The sequence below is a fragment of the Cyprinus carpio genome, chromosome B19 (assembly GCF_018340385.1).
Source record: "Cyprinus carpio isolate SPL01 chromosome B19, ASM1834038v1, whole genome shotgun sequence".
Classification (NCBI taxonomy): domain Eukaryota; kingdom Metazoa; phylum Chordata; class Actinopteri; order Cypriniformes; family Cyprinidae; genus Cyprinus; species Cyprinus carpio.
The window spans coordinates 1774269-1790801 of record NC_056615.1 but is presented as its reverse complement, the minus strand read 5'-3'; the positions used below and the strand labels follow the sequence as shown (position 1 = coordinate 1790801).

The 16533-nt window shown below is 38.9% G+C and overlaps 1 protein-coding gene across 3 annotated transcripts in view; it reads right to left on the bottom strand.

Moving 5' to 3' along the window:
* LOC109111853 (thyroid hormone receptor beta) overlaps positions 1-16533 on the bottom strand; it is a 132188-nt gene that overhangs the window by 57832 nt on the left and 57823 nt on the right. For all 3 annotated transcript variants that reach the window (XM_042745018.1, XM_042745020.1, XM_042745019.1), the window contains exon 2: positions 43-109. The gene's annotated coding sequence lies outside the window, so the exon portion shown is untranslated. The remainder of the gene's footprint in view (positions 1-42; positions 110-16533) is intronic.

The window sequence follows — 16533 nt, the reverse complement described above, 5'->3', positions numbered from 1 at the left end:
CTTTCATTTAGTTTTATATAAACGTGTTTAATCTGTTCTTACCAGAAAGACGTGGGGACGTTTAGTCCTGCCAGGGCTGAGCTGCACGAATCCCTCCCAACATGAAAGTCTAGAATGAAATGTTGAGAGTGATTAGAATACACACAACAAATTAATAATCAAGAAGGTTATCACCAACCACCCATTTACTATTTACACAATTTGTTCCTTAAATGTATTTTGTCTTTACCTCTGTGGCATCCTGCACCTGCTGGACAGGTGCCAGTGATAATACAGATATAATGGACAGCTCTCTCTCAGTGTGGTACTCCTCCTTGGTTCAGACAATCATATAAACCCACCCTAAACTTACACCAACTTGACACTGACTAGAGCAAACTGACATATCGATTATCATATTCATGTTATGAAAGTACCGCAGAGTCAGTGTTTACACTCTTCTGAATGTCAACCAACAGAAGGCTGAACTGGAGTTAAGTCTTAAAGTAAGACACACATGCACACAATTCACCCTTATGATGCTTTCACAGACACTGCCAAAAACAAAAGTGAAATATATAACCACTCTATTATGCAGCCTCCAGTTTACAGTTATCAGTAAGTGTGTGTTTGTATAGCAGGATATATGTTCATGGCAGTGCGCAGAGTTTCAGGAAACCAGCCTTCCAGATGCGGTTTACCCCACCGCCCCATCTCTCCCCTGAGGAGCATTACCATCTGCTTGACCTCTGCTGACAATCCAGACTGCTTCCACAAAACATCAGAGGAGGATGTCCTTCAGGAGCCTTTCCAAAATGCCTCAGTCAGTTCTAGTCAAACCGCTCCAGTGATCTGTCCTCAAGTCACGTTCAAGTGAGAGAAACCGTTTAGAAGGTCTTTGAGGAGATGGCCTGGGTTTGCGAAATTCATCAACAAGGAACTCTTTGTGAGTCATGCTCATGAAGGAAGTTCACCCACAAAAAGAAAAGTGTCATTTTTTACAATCAAAATAAACTAAGCTCTGAAATGCCACTCGAATCTGCATTTACCGTAAATCTGCAAAGGCCTCACACCAGGTTTGACATTATTGATTATTTTAGTGTTTAATTTTAGTTCTGAGCAGTGTCGGAGAAAGCAGGGCCGGCCCAGGCCTACTGAAGAGACCAGACATGAGCTACTCCCACAATTACTTATCACAACAAAGAGACATATGAGCAATATGAAATGCCTAAAACAGACTAACAGACAACAAAGGCAAGAAAATAAAGGCTACTTTTTATAATTTATATGTACATGTTAGCTAGCTAGCTAGTTAGTCTAATTAGCATACCCATAACTTTCATTTCAATTTTGTGCATACATACAGTGGAAAATTACATACTTAAACGTATTTCATTTTATGAATGCTAGATTATAGTCCTAGTCATGGTCTTTTCCAAAAGACATTTAGACACTTTTTGGTGAATTAAAAGCATGCAGTAATGTAGGCTAACTGATATTAAAACAACATCACAAAAGCTTAAATTTATTTGAAAGAAAATAAAGAAAAATTAAATAAGCAGTTAACTCAAGCAACATTCTACGGTGTCAGTGTTGCCAGTTAAGATATTCTAAAAAGGCTATTTCAAAATACTACATAAACATCACAGGCTAATACACAGCCGTTAACTTGTGATGTTTATCTCTATATTGAATTTTTTTTCTGCTCCTCTTCTTCGCGTCACTTCCTGCCTTGTGCCCCTGATAATTTTCTTTCTTCACTCATTTTTTAGAAATGATACTTTAAGAGCACATAAATGACAAAACTATTTTAACTGTGTGTGCCGCGCATAATTAATGCGTTATGATGATGTATTATAATTATGACATGACGCAGAAAGTGTTTAAATTAGTCCATGACGTTGTCAAATCTTATGTCAATTTTATTTTATTCTAACATTATTTTAATCAGTTTGATGATCAATCAGTCCTAAAATTATGTTAACTGTCAGAAATTATTTTGCTTAATATATTGGTGTAGGAGCGCACAATGTTCACAAGAGGATATGCTTCCGACATAAAAAAAAAAAAAAAAAAAAAAACTGCCTATGTCGCCTATGCCAGGGGCCGGCCCTGAGTGAAAGTTACTTTTAAAGTAATGCATTACATAACTAATTGTAAAATAATGCATTAAAATTACTTTTGCATTCCTTTTCCCACCTGAACTGGGTTTGCTTATTTATTTTTAATAACAAAAAACCCAAAAGTTATATTTTTTGGCAACAGCGAAGGCCTCTCAACACAGGACAGGAGAGCTGTCAGTCAGTAAATAGGAAAACAAAGTAACTTGCATTGCTTATTTGTAAAAAGTAACTCTATTTTCTTGTACATTTAAAAGTAATGCATTAATTTACTAATTACTTAAAAAAAGGTAATGTGATTATGCACAGTAACTCTCATTACTTGTAATGCCTGACACTGGTTCTAAGTTTACATACCCCTTGTAGAATATGCAAAATGTAAATAATTTTAATAAAATAAGAGGGATCATAAAAGACGTATAACTGAATTTATAAACATGACCCCATTTAAAAAAAAATCACACTTTTTCCATGTTTAAGTGCTATTAGGTTTAAGTGTAATTTGGTCCCCAGTGCAACTAGCAACCCAGAAAATGCGAAAAAGCAACCCAGTAAGCCTTTTTCTGCAAGCTTGTGAAAAAATGAGCCGCTCAGATTCCACTCCCCCTGTGATGTAGAAAGGGGATCTTATTATAATATTACCGTCCCTTAATCTGCAGGTTTTCACCCACAGTGCGCCATTGTGTTTTCTCAAGTGACAACGGTGTACCAGTTCTAATGCCATGGTGAAAGTTCGAGCAGAGCATTGCTAACTGTACTGTCTTTGGCTGCACTGATGAGCACAGAACACTGTTTTGAGTCCCAGCCTCAGAGGAGACAAGAGAGCATATATATAACAAATACTACATATATAATGCTGCTGCCACACAAATCTAATTTAAACATGCCATTTTTGAAACTACATACCAACACAAACAAAACAAACTACAAAAACAACCGGTTATTTCTTAAAAAACATTTACAAAATCAACAGTTTAAGTGCAATAAGACATGAAAGAGAGCTTAGTTTAGTACTCACATGCCGTGTGACAGCCGCTTTCTGTTCGTGTTTCAGATGTGTGCGCTCAGAAAACCCTATATTAGAAGTTCAATCTAGTTTAAAACACATGATTTCAGCACCATAGACATGATAATCAAAACCAAACAGAGATGTTGTTTTTTGCAGAGTACCTGAGGAAAAAGCTTGTATTCTGGAAAAGGGGCGGGGAGCAACAGCTCATTCGCATTTAAAGAGACATGAACAAAAACAGCCTGTTTCTGCTTCCACTCAAAATAAGCATTTCAAACTAATGTACTGAATGATCTGTGGGGTATTTTGAGCTGAAACTTCACAGACACATTCTGGAGACACCTGAGACTTATATTACATTGTGCAAAAAGGGACATAATAGTTCTCCTTTAAGACTGTGTGCCATTACCTGGATAAAACACAACTGTTTTCATGCTTTTCTGATGTCTTCTGCATATCTGACACATTCCTATGTTTCTTATTTTAAGCATCTTTCTTTTTTTCATTTAGTACTGCTCTTCAAAGCTACATAATAGATAAAATAAGTACAATATAACCTGATCATCCAGATCAAAGAGTTACAGCATCCATCTCTAAATGCATTATGTTGCATCAATAAATGTTTTAACCTTTTGTAATAACTAAGTGCCTCAGTTGTCCTCAGTGTGATGATGGATCTCAAAATCAAACAGTCACTGTTGGAAATGGCTCAAATATGCAGATGCTGGAAAACCGAAGAATGTGCAGAAGTTGGAGGATTTTTCTGTAGAAGTTGAACTGCTCAGGACAAACAAGAGACTCATGCACAATCATCACAAAACATAAAAAACAGTCATGGATCATTCAGGCAATGACACAGCATTACAAGGCAAGGGTATGTTAACTTTTGAAGTTTTTTTTTTTTTTTATAAATTCAGTTATTTTGTCTTGTGGAATGTATGTAATGAAATAGATTCAGCACAGTAGTAAATAATAAATAACATGCATTTTTTTACGAGCAGAACTGTAAGTTCTAAATGACTGAATTAAAAGTATAGTAAAGTTTGTTGTGAAGTACATTGTAGCAAGACTGAGCTTTAGGAATGTGCAACATTTCACACATAATAATAAGTGGCTAGAGAGAGACAGAGAGAGAGAGAGAGAGAGAGAGAGAGAGAGAGAGAGAGAGAGGGAGATGGAGAGAGAGATGAAAGCAGTAGAAAGCAAACAAGAGGAAAAACAGCTATTTGTTTATGCAATGTGTTTACCCAAAAAACTCCTAATCACATGTAATGGCTGGACTAATGGGCTGTTTTCTACTGTGTTTGTGAATGGAGAGACGGAGGGAACACAAGCACACAAGGAAATGCATGCTGTCTAATGCAAGCGTATTAAAAGTATAATCCACCAAACTCAAAGTTAACCGTCAAGTTGAGTAATGATTTTCCAACATTCAAATACAAATATATTCACCAAGCAAAACAAATATTAAAGCTAAAACTGATGTCAGCTTGTACAAATGCATCTGAAGCCACAGTGCTTCATGACTGGAGATGCAGGTTCTAGTCTGGCTTGCAACAAATCCCCCATCTCTTTCACATGCAGTAAGTTAATACTGCAAGCTCAATATAAAGAGATAATATTGGCTCTGTAGTTTCCATGGTGACTCAGTTACATATATATGAGTTATGTATGATATGTCATATGAAGGAATTTTATATAAATACTGTAGATACACACACAATCTTCAAACTCTCAAAGCTTTTAACAGGTGCAGTGTTACATAGCCTTCGCAAATGGTACACTGTGGTAAAAATAAATATATAAATGAAAACTGATACCAACTGTTGGATTGTACCCACACAACTATATTTTTCACTGCAATATATGAGTCTTAATACTTGAACTTGCAGTGCACGTCTCTGGTATACAGTGTGTGCATCTCTCATCCCTCAGCTGAAACAGTTTAGGTAAATATTTATATTAATATGTGCTGTATAACATTCACGTTGTTACAGTAAAATCTTAAAATGACAATCGTTTGACCAAATTAATTTTGAATATAACATCACTGAAGTCTTTTTTCCAAGAGGCCCAAAAAAGTAATTTCATTTCTCTGAATGTCTGATGTAATCAAACATTACACAGGCATTACGCACATTATATACTGATCTCAGTCCAATGTCTGAACCTGCTCTCTTTCACTTTTCATTACTGATCTCAGGCCAATGTCTGAACCTGCTTCTTATTAAAATGCTGTCGAATATACATCTTAGGCCCAACTGTATTAACAATTGGGCTAGGCAGGGCTGAAGCCCCGGGGCCCGAGTAAGGAGGGGGCCTGTGATTGGCTGTGGGGTAGATTGACTGGCGCGCCGATCGCCAAAGCCACCACGCCCCCCACTTATTAGTGCTGTTATTTAGTTGAGCCTTTCCATAAATTCCATACATTACCATTTGAGATCGAAACATAGACTGAATTTGGTTTACCAATAAAATGCATTTATTCTATATTTGACATTTGAATGACATGTTCACGTATCTATCAGGTGATTGCTGCCCAGTATGTCTGCATTCACCTCCACTCTTCACTTCGTTCTAGAGTAATCTGGAAATGGTCGTGCAAAGAACGATATTCGGTAAGTAAAAATGTCAGCAATTCTGAGAGAGGGACTGAAAAATGAAAAACTTCAAATACAAACAACAGAAGAAAAAGAAAAAGAAAAAAAAAAACACGAGTTAGTCAGTAAGGTCACCATACAAAAGCTTATTATACAAAAGCTGATAATGAAGTTGAAGTAACTGAAAAGGTAAGTGAACCGGGCACATGGAGCAGAGTTTTAAAACAAATGGTTTAAATTCTTCATAAACTTCATTCTGGTGAATACGTGCATTACGACAGTTTCAGCCTTATTCACGCCGCGCATACTTGCTTGTATAGCGACTGACTAAACAGCCGCTCCTTGTGCTTAAAAGCTCAAATACACAAAGTTATGTTTCAAAATGCATGTCTTTGTGATTATCCTTAAAAACACAGTTACTTTCCGTCTTAAATGAATGTTAATAGTTAAAGATAAAGCATGTGTAGCGTTAGGCTATATGAGATCCTGGATTATATGATGAGATCTTAAAAGAATAGTTCACCCAAAAATGAAGATACCAGCAACCAGTTTCTGGTCCCCACTGACTCCAAAAATGTGTGTATATATAGTATAACATATATATATATATATATATATATATATATATATATATATATATAAAATGTATATAATATTTATATTATATATACTTGTGTTATTTATTCATTCATTCATTCATTTTTATTTTTTTCATATATGAAAATCATAAGGCCCCAGAAACTGTTTACAAATATTGTTCCAAATATATTATCTTGTGTTCAACAGCAGAAGGAATCTCATACAGTTTTAGAACATCAACAGAATTTTAATTTTTGGGTGAATTATTCCTCTAAAGCAGCCTAATATAGCTGCTGTTCCCATTTGTGTCAACAATGTAAATCAAACTTCAGAAAGAAAATCACTTACTGTCCTTGACTGTATCACTTTTGTCAAATAAATAAGAATGAAAGTATATTGAATTTATACAGTGAAGACTATTCAGTAGTTGCACATTTTCTTTACACAATATAATATTTATTATTCAGTGCTTTAAGTTTTTCAAGTGGGCCGATTTTTTTTACGATCTTTGTTCTGTTGTAGCCTAATTTGTGACTGTTTAACTGTCTTCCGTAAGCTTATTTTTACTTAGGCTAGTATTGTTTTATTGTTATATTGAAATTGGTAACAAAAATGATGAAATTTCAGTGCATCAAGAATGTTTCGTTTTTTTTTTAGTTTTAGTTTGCATTTTGCTTTCTTTGTTTCCATTTCCCTTCCTGGTTTTGAGTTTATTGCCATGGTTTTTGATTATGTTCACCTTTGTCTTGTTTAATTGCTAGTTTTCTTTGTGTATTTAAAGTCCCGTGTTTCAGTCCATCCTTTATCGGTTATTGTTTTGGTGTTATTGACTAATCTGTTTCCTTTGGCTAGTCTCCTTCTTGGATCATTATCTTACTTCTATAAAAGTTGCACTTGGTTCCATGTCTCTCAACTACATATTTATTCCCACAGTGCAACAACACGGTCTAAAAGCAGTAAAACTTTATGTGGTCTTTTAGGAAGACTGACAGAGTAATACAAGGCAGGTCTGAGAAAATCTATCAATAAAGGTCATATAACTCCACCCGAATCCGATACATTCCAACATCACAGTCTGAAGTACACAAAGAGCTCAGAAAGTGTACAAGGGAGATACAAATCTCTGGGCATTTCTAAACATTCAGCAGCCAAGCAAATGCCAATAACAAGGTTATGGAAAGAAATGCTGGTGTATTTCACACAGCGCTAGAGTGGTGAAAAACAGCACAATAAAGCCATGACTTTCCCCTGCTGCTCATCCACCCACAGTGTGAGCACTTCACCAAAGACAAACACACAAATGCAGTGTGCTGAGGGACTGATGAGGGTTTCTGCATTCAGACCACATGCAACAACAGAAGAAATATCCATTTCTGCCACACAACAAAGACTTGACATCATTCTAACTTGAAAAGTATTTCTTTTCTGTAGATTCCTTTATTTTCTACATGGATATTTCCAGATGGCATTTACTAAAAATACTGTGGCTGTAGACAGTCGAACTTGGGAACGGAAGCGCTTTCTGTGTTGGACTCAGGGACACAAGCCCTCTCCGGGCTAAACTCGGGAACAGGAGCCCTCTCTGGGCGAAACTTGAAAACTGAACCCCTCTCTGGGCCCAACTCAGGAACAGGAGCCGTCCAGGGCTAAATTCGGGTACTGGAGCACTTCATGGGCCAGACGCGGAAACAGCAGCCCTCTCTGGGCTTGACATGGGAACAGGAGCCCTCTCTGGGTTAGACTCGGGAACAGGAGCCCTCTCTGGGTTAGACTCGGGAACAGGAGCCCTCTCTGGGTTAGACTCGGGAACAGGAGCCCTCTCTGGGCTAGACTCGGGAACAGGAGCCCTCTCTGGGCTTGACATGGGAACAGGAGCCCTCTCTGGGTTAGACTCGGGAACAGGAGCCCTCTCTGGGCTTGACATGGGAACAGGAGCCCTCTCTGGGTTAGACTCGGGAACAGGAGCCCTCTCTGGGCTAGACTCGGGAACAGGAGCCCTCTCTCGGCTAGACTCGGGACAAGGAGCCCTCTCTGGGCTGGAAATGGAAACCGGAGTGACAAAGGGCTCTGACGAAGGAGGGAGGAGAGGGGTAGGTCCGCATATAAATCCATAACCTCTCCTTTAGAGTTTAGCAGTCCCAGATCTCAGCCTTGGCGCAGTGGGTGGAGTTCCTCTCTGCATTCTCGCTTGCTCCCTCATAGTGGGTGTTGTAGCTGGCTCTCGCACCTGGTCTGACGTCACGAGCAGCATCGGCTCCATGCTGATCCTCAGCTCTGTTGCTCCATGCGCCGATGGCTCGTTGGTCACGGTGGGCTCAGGCTCACCGTCATCGGTGGGCTCAGGCTTGGGCTCCGCACAGCGGGAAGATGGTGGGCTGGGCTCTGAGTCTGGCTGTTCTCTGGATCGGGGATAGACGCTCTCCAGACACTGGATGATTGCTTCACTTCCAGCTCAGTCCAGTGGTGTCTGGGAGGTCAACCGGGCGGTGGTAATTTGAGTTCAGCGCAGCGTCGTTTAATGCCATTAAAATGGCGAACTGGATGAACTCAACCTCATACTCAAAAGGGGCAGATCCTTACGAGCTAGGGAGGTGAACAAAGCAGCGAGGAGATCAATACGGAAAAACAGAAAACAAAACACTGAACAAAACGCAGAAACAAAACAGAGTGGGAGCACGCAGTTGTACTTTTTGTTTCGGCCGGGTCTTCTGTCTCGATTGCCTATGGAGAGGAGCAAGGAACGTGGAAACGCAGGATAAATACGAACAAAAATCTTCAATAAACAAACCTAGGGTAATACAGGGCTGGCTGGAGACAACTGTAGCACAACATAGACTTTCAAGACCCGACAAGGAAACAAGGGGTAGACTACACTTTAAATACAACATAAAACAAGGGTAAATTAGCGAGACACAGGTGAAACAAATGACTAATCAACTAGAGGAAAAACTAGCTCACAGGGAGCACATGGGGAGAAAAACACACACAGACAGTCCATAGGCGGGACAGAAAAGTGAATCTAAGTAAATACTTTTTCATGGTTCTTGGCCCATCAGCTCTCAGTCGTGAAGGGTCTGGCACATTCTGAGTGGTATTTAGTCTGATTTAATCAGAGGCGGCATATGGATGAAATATTTTGTATTAACCGGAGCCTTTTAACCTGTATTCAGAGACCAAAAATAGCTAATGTAGGAGAGATAAAAAATGCTTTTCAGTGCAAGGCCGCTAAAAAAAGAAGCCTCTGGGATTAAAAGCAAGGTGATCTGACAGAGAGAGTGAGAGCGAGACGAGCAGGCAGCAGGGGTCACGGACTAGCCGTCTATGTTTTCACTGACCTCGTCTAGCCACAGCGCTCAGTGCTTGACATTTCATCTCTCAACAAACACAAACTATAAATCTATGAATACGAGTCTGCAAGTCTTAACACTTGTTTATGCTAGACACGGGTTTCATGAAAATACTCCCCTAAAAATAAAACTGATTCCAAACCTGAATGCATTTCTTTCTGCCGAGGACACAAAAGATATTCTGAAGACAGTTTTGGTTCCCATTGACTTCCATTGTATTTTTGTCCATACAATGGAGATCAATAGCAACTGAAACGTGGGATTTTCTTCAAATGTCTTCTTTTACATTCAACGGAATGAGAAATGCATACAAGTTTGGGATGATCTGGGAGTGAATAATGACATAACATTCCATTTTGGTGTGGACTATCCTTTTAAGACATATTTTTCTCTCAGCATGTACGTGCTTCTATTTGTGTGTTTACTACCAGCCAAACTTAACTGAATTTTACTTTTCATGATCTAAAATCTACTTTTACTTTTTGTGGACAAATAGATTATGTTAATGTATGAAATTCTGATTCTACAATTTACACTGTACATATTTTTTAAAAAAGTGTTTGCTAAATAATTAAATGTAAATGTGTAGCAAGGCTGTATTTACATGCCAATATATATTATACATATACATGTATTATAAATAAAAGCTTTGTTCTGATACTGACAGTCAAGGAAAAACAGCCAAAAGGTGTCTTGCATTAACAAACATGGGAAGTACTTCAACAACTTCTACTGTTTAAAACGTATCCCAGGATGCCCTTCATGAGGTTGGTTGTCCAGAGTGAGCAAAGCTGGAATCAGACCTGCCTTCAAAAAACAGGCAGAGAAAGACATCTCCTCCATATTAAAACTGAGTAGTCTGGAGAGGAGTGTTTTAAGGAATCATAGGTGCATCATTGATGTAAAGGCTGTCTCAAAATGCATTTCAATGAGCTCAGTGAAGAAGAAGAAGAAAAAAAAAGGTACATCTAGTTCAGTAGAATAGAGAAAAGCTGACTATTGTAACTAAATATGTATTCAATTAAATTTGATGGTGGACTATTTTATAACAGAGCTATAATGAGAAAGTGGCAGTCATAAATTTACAAACACCTCACAGAATCTGCAAAATGTTAATAATTACAACAAAATAAAAGTGATCATACATTAACATGTTGGCCCGATAGTGCTTACAATACACCAAAGACTCTCTCTCACTCTTGTTTCTTGCCACTTTGCCATCAATCACAGGCAAAAAAAAATAAATAATAATAAAACATCAATAAAAAAATAAAATAGATCTGATAACTTACAAGACTCATTCTTTACTAGTCTTTACAATCATTAAGTTTTCAGAATATTCTTATATTATTTTTTTTCTTTGCCTGAATCAGTAATACAATAATACATATACTCTCTATAGTGTGTCTAATGGGAGCAGACAAGAGAGGGAAAACCTCTGGCCATTAATAAAATACATTTTAACAACAGAACACTGTAGCAGGATTTCTCAGACAATGTTTATGCAATCGCAGTGACCTCGGGAGACAGACATTACTACTATAAACCACTCAGCACACACATGTAAGCAATGCATCACCAAAGCTCAGCACACTCTCAGTAGAGCATTAAAGATTTTATGGGAAACAAATCACTCTTTTTAGATGACTAGTCCAGGACATGCACGTGATAGCGTAATGCACAAATGTTAAAGAACCCATTAAACAAAGCCTAGATTTTCCTGTGTTGACAGATTTGCTATTGACACAGGAAGTTTGGGTGGGTCACTAACCATTCCTTTATGTCAGAGCCATGAACAAAGAATGATTTGCTACTTGCTATTGCTAGATGAATGCAGCTGGTACAGTATAAGTGTAAGGGCATATGAAATCAGTTTCATTATTTCCTCAAATTCCATTAGATTTTTTTTTTCCCAAATCCATGTTTTCCATTTTAATATATCTAGATTCTATGGTATATGTGTGGTATAATTACATTTTAGTAATACAAAAGGATGTCTAATCAATTAATTTCACTGATTTCCATTGAACAATTTAATAATTTATTATATTTTTAACAATAAAATGTAGTGTCCTATGAAATAAGCTTTTTGTCTGTTTTAATGATCTAGATTCTGTGTTTAATGACTAATTACAAAAGTATAAATCAAATCCAATGATCCATATGAATTGATTTGTTCAATCCTTCATTTATTTATTTTTAAATCTAGATTAAAGACATCTCTTTGGCCAGGCATTCAAATAACGCATCTCATAATCTTGGACTGCAGTTGATCTGATCAAATGCACATTAATATTCTTTAGCTTGGGTTAAACAAATCAATTTCGCTTGACTGGATTTACACAAGCTCCAGTCTGGATCCAGAACACCTGAGAAGAGATGATGCCAACCCCTCAGAGGACCTCAGATGATGCCAAACATGAAACAACATACAGAACTACCAAACTTTGCTATAAGTTTGATTGCATCATATAATAATTGCTGTTTATAGTGTTCATCGTCTGTTTGATTACATCTTTAATTGATTTTTCCATACATTTCTGCCATATGCACATGAACTGACAGTCACCTCTGATAAGCTACTACTAAATATATTGTAGAAACGTGATTTTCTGTAAAGTTGCTTTGCAACGATTTGTATCATAAAAAGTGCTATACAAATAAACTTAAACTTGAATTTATCCTTTTAATCTCCTATTCAATAAAATGTTAGGTATTTGAAATAAGTCGTTCAGTGTCTCCTAAATCTGTCCTAACTGATTCCAGCTTCTGTCAAGGCCAAGAACCTGGATAAGAAGCAGGCTAGGAGCCATGCTATCACCCAATGCCCTCCCAATGTTCTGGAGAGTAAAGTCTCCAAATTATTTTATTTTTAGTTGGGGTTGGGGTGAAGATGCGGTCGCAAAGAAAGTAAAAGAGCCATATTGTAACATTATACATTTGAACAATTTTCAAATATTATTTTTATTATAAAATATGCACATCTTACGCCTAATACACCTAAACAGGTTTGGTAAAATGCCTTGCTTCTCACATTCACATTACAAATAACATTACATGAATTAGGTCTACATAAATAATATATTAGACTACTTTTAATTCAAACCGGTGAAATTTGACACAAATTTCTGTCAAATGTTTAACTACCTGCATCTTACCTAAGACTCTTTAACCATTAAAACTGCCCACCTCAAGTATTTTGAAATGAATAAAAGCTGAGGCAGACTAGCCAAAAAAATAAAAAATAATAATAATATTTGCCAATATTTGATTATTGGAGGGAAATTTGGTGGTTACAGCTTTGTGCTATACAGTACAACATTGTGATGATGCAAAACAGATCACGCACAATACTAATAATAATACTATCACATAGCAGGATATCAGTTTTTGGTCCATCTGCCCACCCCACTGCAGCCTGTAAATTACAGTGAGAGCATATGGCAGAAACACAAAAGAGAAGGGCTGGCGAGAGGTCAGCTGTGCCAACAGAGCTGTGACGTGACACAAGCTGTGCATTCACGTCACCACGAGGAGTCTGCCATAAAAAAAAAAAAAAAAAAATAAAAAAATTATGACACAATTACAACAAAGAATATTTACGTTTACTTGAAAATAAAATATTGTGAAATAGTATTACAATTATAACAATTTATAATAATGTTTACAATTTTTATTTAAAAAAAAATCCTCAAATTTTAGAAATTATATTCAACAAGAAAAACCTGATTCTTTAGGATTTCTGAAGGATCATGTGACACTAAAGACTGGAGTAATGATGTTAAAAATTCAGCTTTGCATCACAGGAATAAATTATATTTTAGTAAGTATATTTAAATAGAAAAAGTTATTTAAATTACATAATTATGAACTAAATATTACATCCAAAATTACTTCATTAAAATCAAAATACATAATCAAAAACTATTATCAAACAAAATTCCATGGTCCTGTTTAATTGCTTCTCGTTGTGTTTAATTCCTACTCTTAATAGACCTCCCCAAATCCATGGTCCACCTGTTTAATTTAAACTCGTCTTCTTCTGTATTTTCACATGACCTCCTTTAAAAGAATCATCTAGAAGCATGAAAACAAAAAATCAAACAATATAAACATCTAGAAAAACAAACAAAAGCAAATAACCATCCAGCAGATTCATCTAGAATGGTGATTAAACAAACTCAAACTCTGTGAGCATTCAGCACTTGAAAGCAAACCTCAAACACAACAAAATACAAATACACAATAACACCAAAGAAAAAAACTTATAATACAGTAACAAAACAAACTAAGAGTATCAGGAACAAAATAAACTACAAAATGAGGAGTAAAAAAATTCCAAAGACTTTAAAGAACTCAAAGCGGGGAACACAGGAACACGGGAAATCACAGAGAAGACAACAGCAGACAGGAAACGAGGGACATAACACACTTTAAATACACAGTAACTAATTAAACCCAGCTGGAACCAATAGAACTAAATATGGACAGGAACAGGAAAAAACAAATAAGGGCATAATGGGGACGCAACACAACAAAATCAAAAGAATACGACATTACCCAAGACATGGAACAGAATCTGACATTACTCCCCACACAACATCCAATGGGTGGGGGGGCGCTCTGGAGGTCCCTCAGCACAGACATGGGATACCCGTTCGGGGCGTCATCACGAAGCAGGCAGCTCGGGAAGGCCATGGTGGATCAGACAGTCCAGGAGGCCGTGGCAGAGCAGCCTACGAGGCCGTGCCCCAAACCCTCCGCCCCCCGCTGGTGGGCACTCCCAAAGCGCGGGCACAGGAGTGTACTCTGGACTGGATTCATAAACTTGAGAACACCATCCCCCAAACACTAAAACAGGAAACATCCGTACTAAACTTGGGAACAGGAGCCCTCTGTGGGCTAAACTCGGGAACAGGAGCCCTCCGTACTAAAGCCCTCTGTGGGCTAAACTCGGGGACAAGAGCCCTCACTAGAACTAGAGCGTGGGCTAAACTTGGGAACAGGAGCCCTCTGTGGGCTAAACTTGGGGACAGGAGCCCTCCGTGGGCTAAACTTGGGAACAGGAGCCCTCCGTGGGCTAAACTCGGGGACAGGAGCCCTCTGTGGGCTAAACTTGGGGACAAGAGCCCTCCGTGGGCTAAACTTGGGAACAGGAGCCCTCCGTGGACTAAACTTGGGAACAGGAGCCCTCCGTGGGATAAACTCGGGAACAGGAGCCCTCCGTGGGATAAACTTGGGAACAGGAGCCCTCCGTGGGCTAAACTCGGGAACAGGAGCCCTCCGTGGGCTAAACTTGGGAACAGGAGCCCTCTGTACTAAACTCGGGGACAGGAGCCCTCCGTGGGCTAAACTCGGGGACAGGAGCCCTCCGTGGGCTAAACTTGGGAACAGGAGCCCTCTGTGCTAAACTCGGGAACAGGAGCCCTCCCTGTACTAAACTTGGGAACAGGAGCCCTCCGTACTAAACTTGGGAACAGGAGCCCTCTGTGGGCTAAACTTGGGGACAGGAGCCCTCCGTGGGCTAAACTTGGGAACAGGAGCCCTCCGTGGGCTAAACTCGGGGACAGGAGCCCTCTGTGGGCTAAACTTGGGGACAAGAGCCCTCACTAGAGCAAGCTCTGAGGTGGTAGCTGACACTGGAGCGAGCTCTGGAGCTGGAGCAGACACTGGAGCGAGCTCAGGGACAGCCGACAGGCTTGACTAAGGAGCGGCCGACAAATTTGACTCAGGAGCGGCCGGCAGCCTTGATTTCGGAGCGGCCGACAAACTTGACTCAGGAGCGGCCGGAAGCCTTGACTCAGGAGTGGCCGGCAGCCGGCGGGCTTGACAATGACACAGCTGCTTGACTCAGGAGTGGCCGGCAGGCTGGAGTAGACACTGGAGCGAGCTCAGGGGCGGCTGACAGGTTTGACTCAGGAGCGGCCGGCGGGCTTGACAATGACACAGCTGGCGAGCTTGACAGCAGGGCGGAAAACAACGGAAAAACAAAAGACTGTTCAAAACGAAAACAAAAACACGGGAGAAGATTAGAATGAAGAGATGGGCGCAGTATAAGGAAGTTTGGTTCCATATAAACACAAATCAAATTTGAGAGCTATGGTGGTAAGGATGATTTTCAGCAAAACTTGACTCATTTTTGATCTGCCTTGTTTTACTCTATTTGATGTCTGAATCACTGCCACTTCCCTCTCACATCATACTTCACTTATTTACACACGTGCATTCTTCAAAAACGGTGCTGATTTATTGACACATTAAAAAAATGTAAGATGACGTGTATTTAAATTTAAATGGAAATGTAGGTTTGCTTGCTTTTGGCAAAGAACATCAAGTCAGTCCACATCATACTAACAAGAAACTATGTTTCTAACCACAGGTTGAGAGCTATAGTGTTGCAAAGCTGTTTGCGAATGTTTGTTGGAAATATTGTTTTGGAAAACGTCTTATTAACGATGAAATTCTCGACCATTGCGACCATGTTTAGATATCAATGGTTTTGGGAAACGCAGCCCAGGTTTGCAATAACATAAGGATAAATAAATAATTACAGAATTTTCATTAATAAAAATCATTAATGAAATATCACTAGTGTTTCTTTAAGAAATCTGGCAGCATGGAAACAGAGCATCTGACATCAGCTGATGACAGACAGGGCAAATTCGCTTTAATTCAATGGCACACGTGTCTGTGATGCCCACCGCATGACATGTGAGCTCCACAGAAGAGCTGACATTACACAACCACAAACACACCAAAATAGACGACGATCACCTTACAGTACATCCTGCCTTACTTCCCCCTAAAGCTTGTCATGAGAGCTGCCTGGCTTGCTTTGGCCTGAAGCGAAAACAAGAAATACACATAAACATGCACACATGTACACATGTATATGAGTT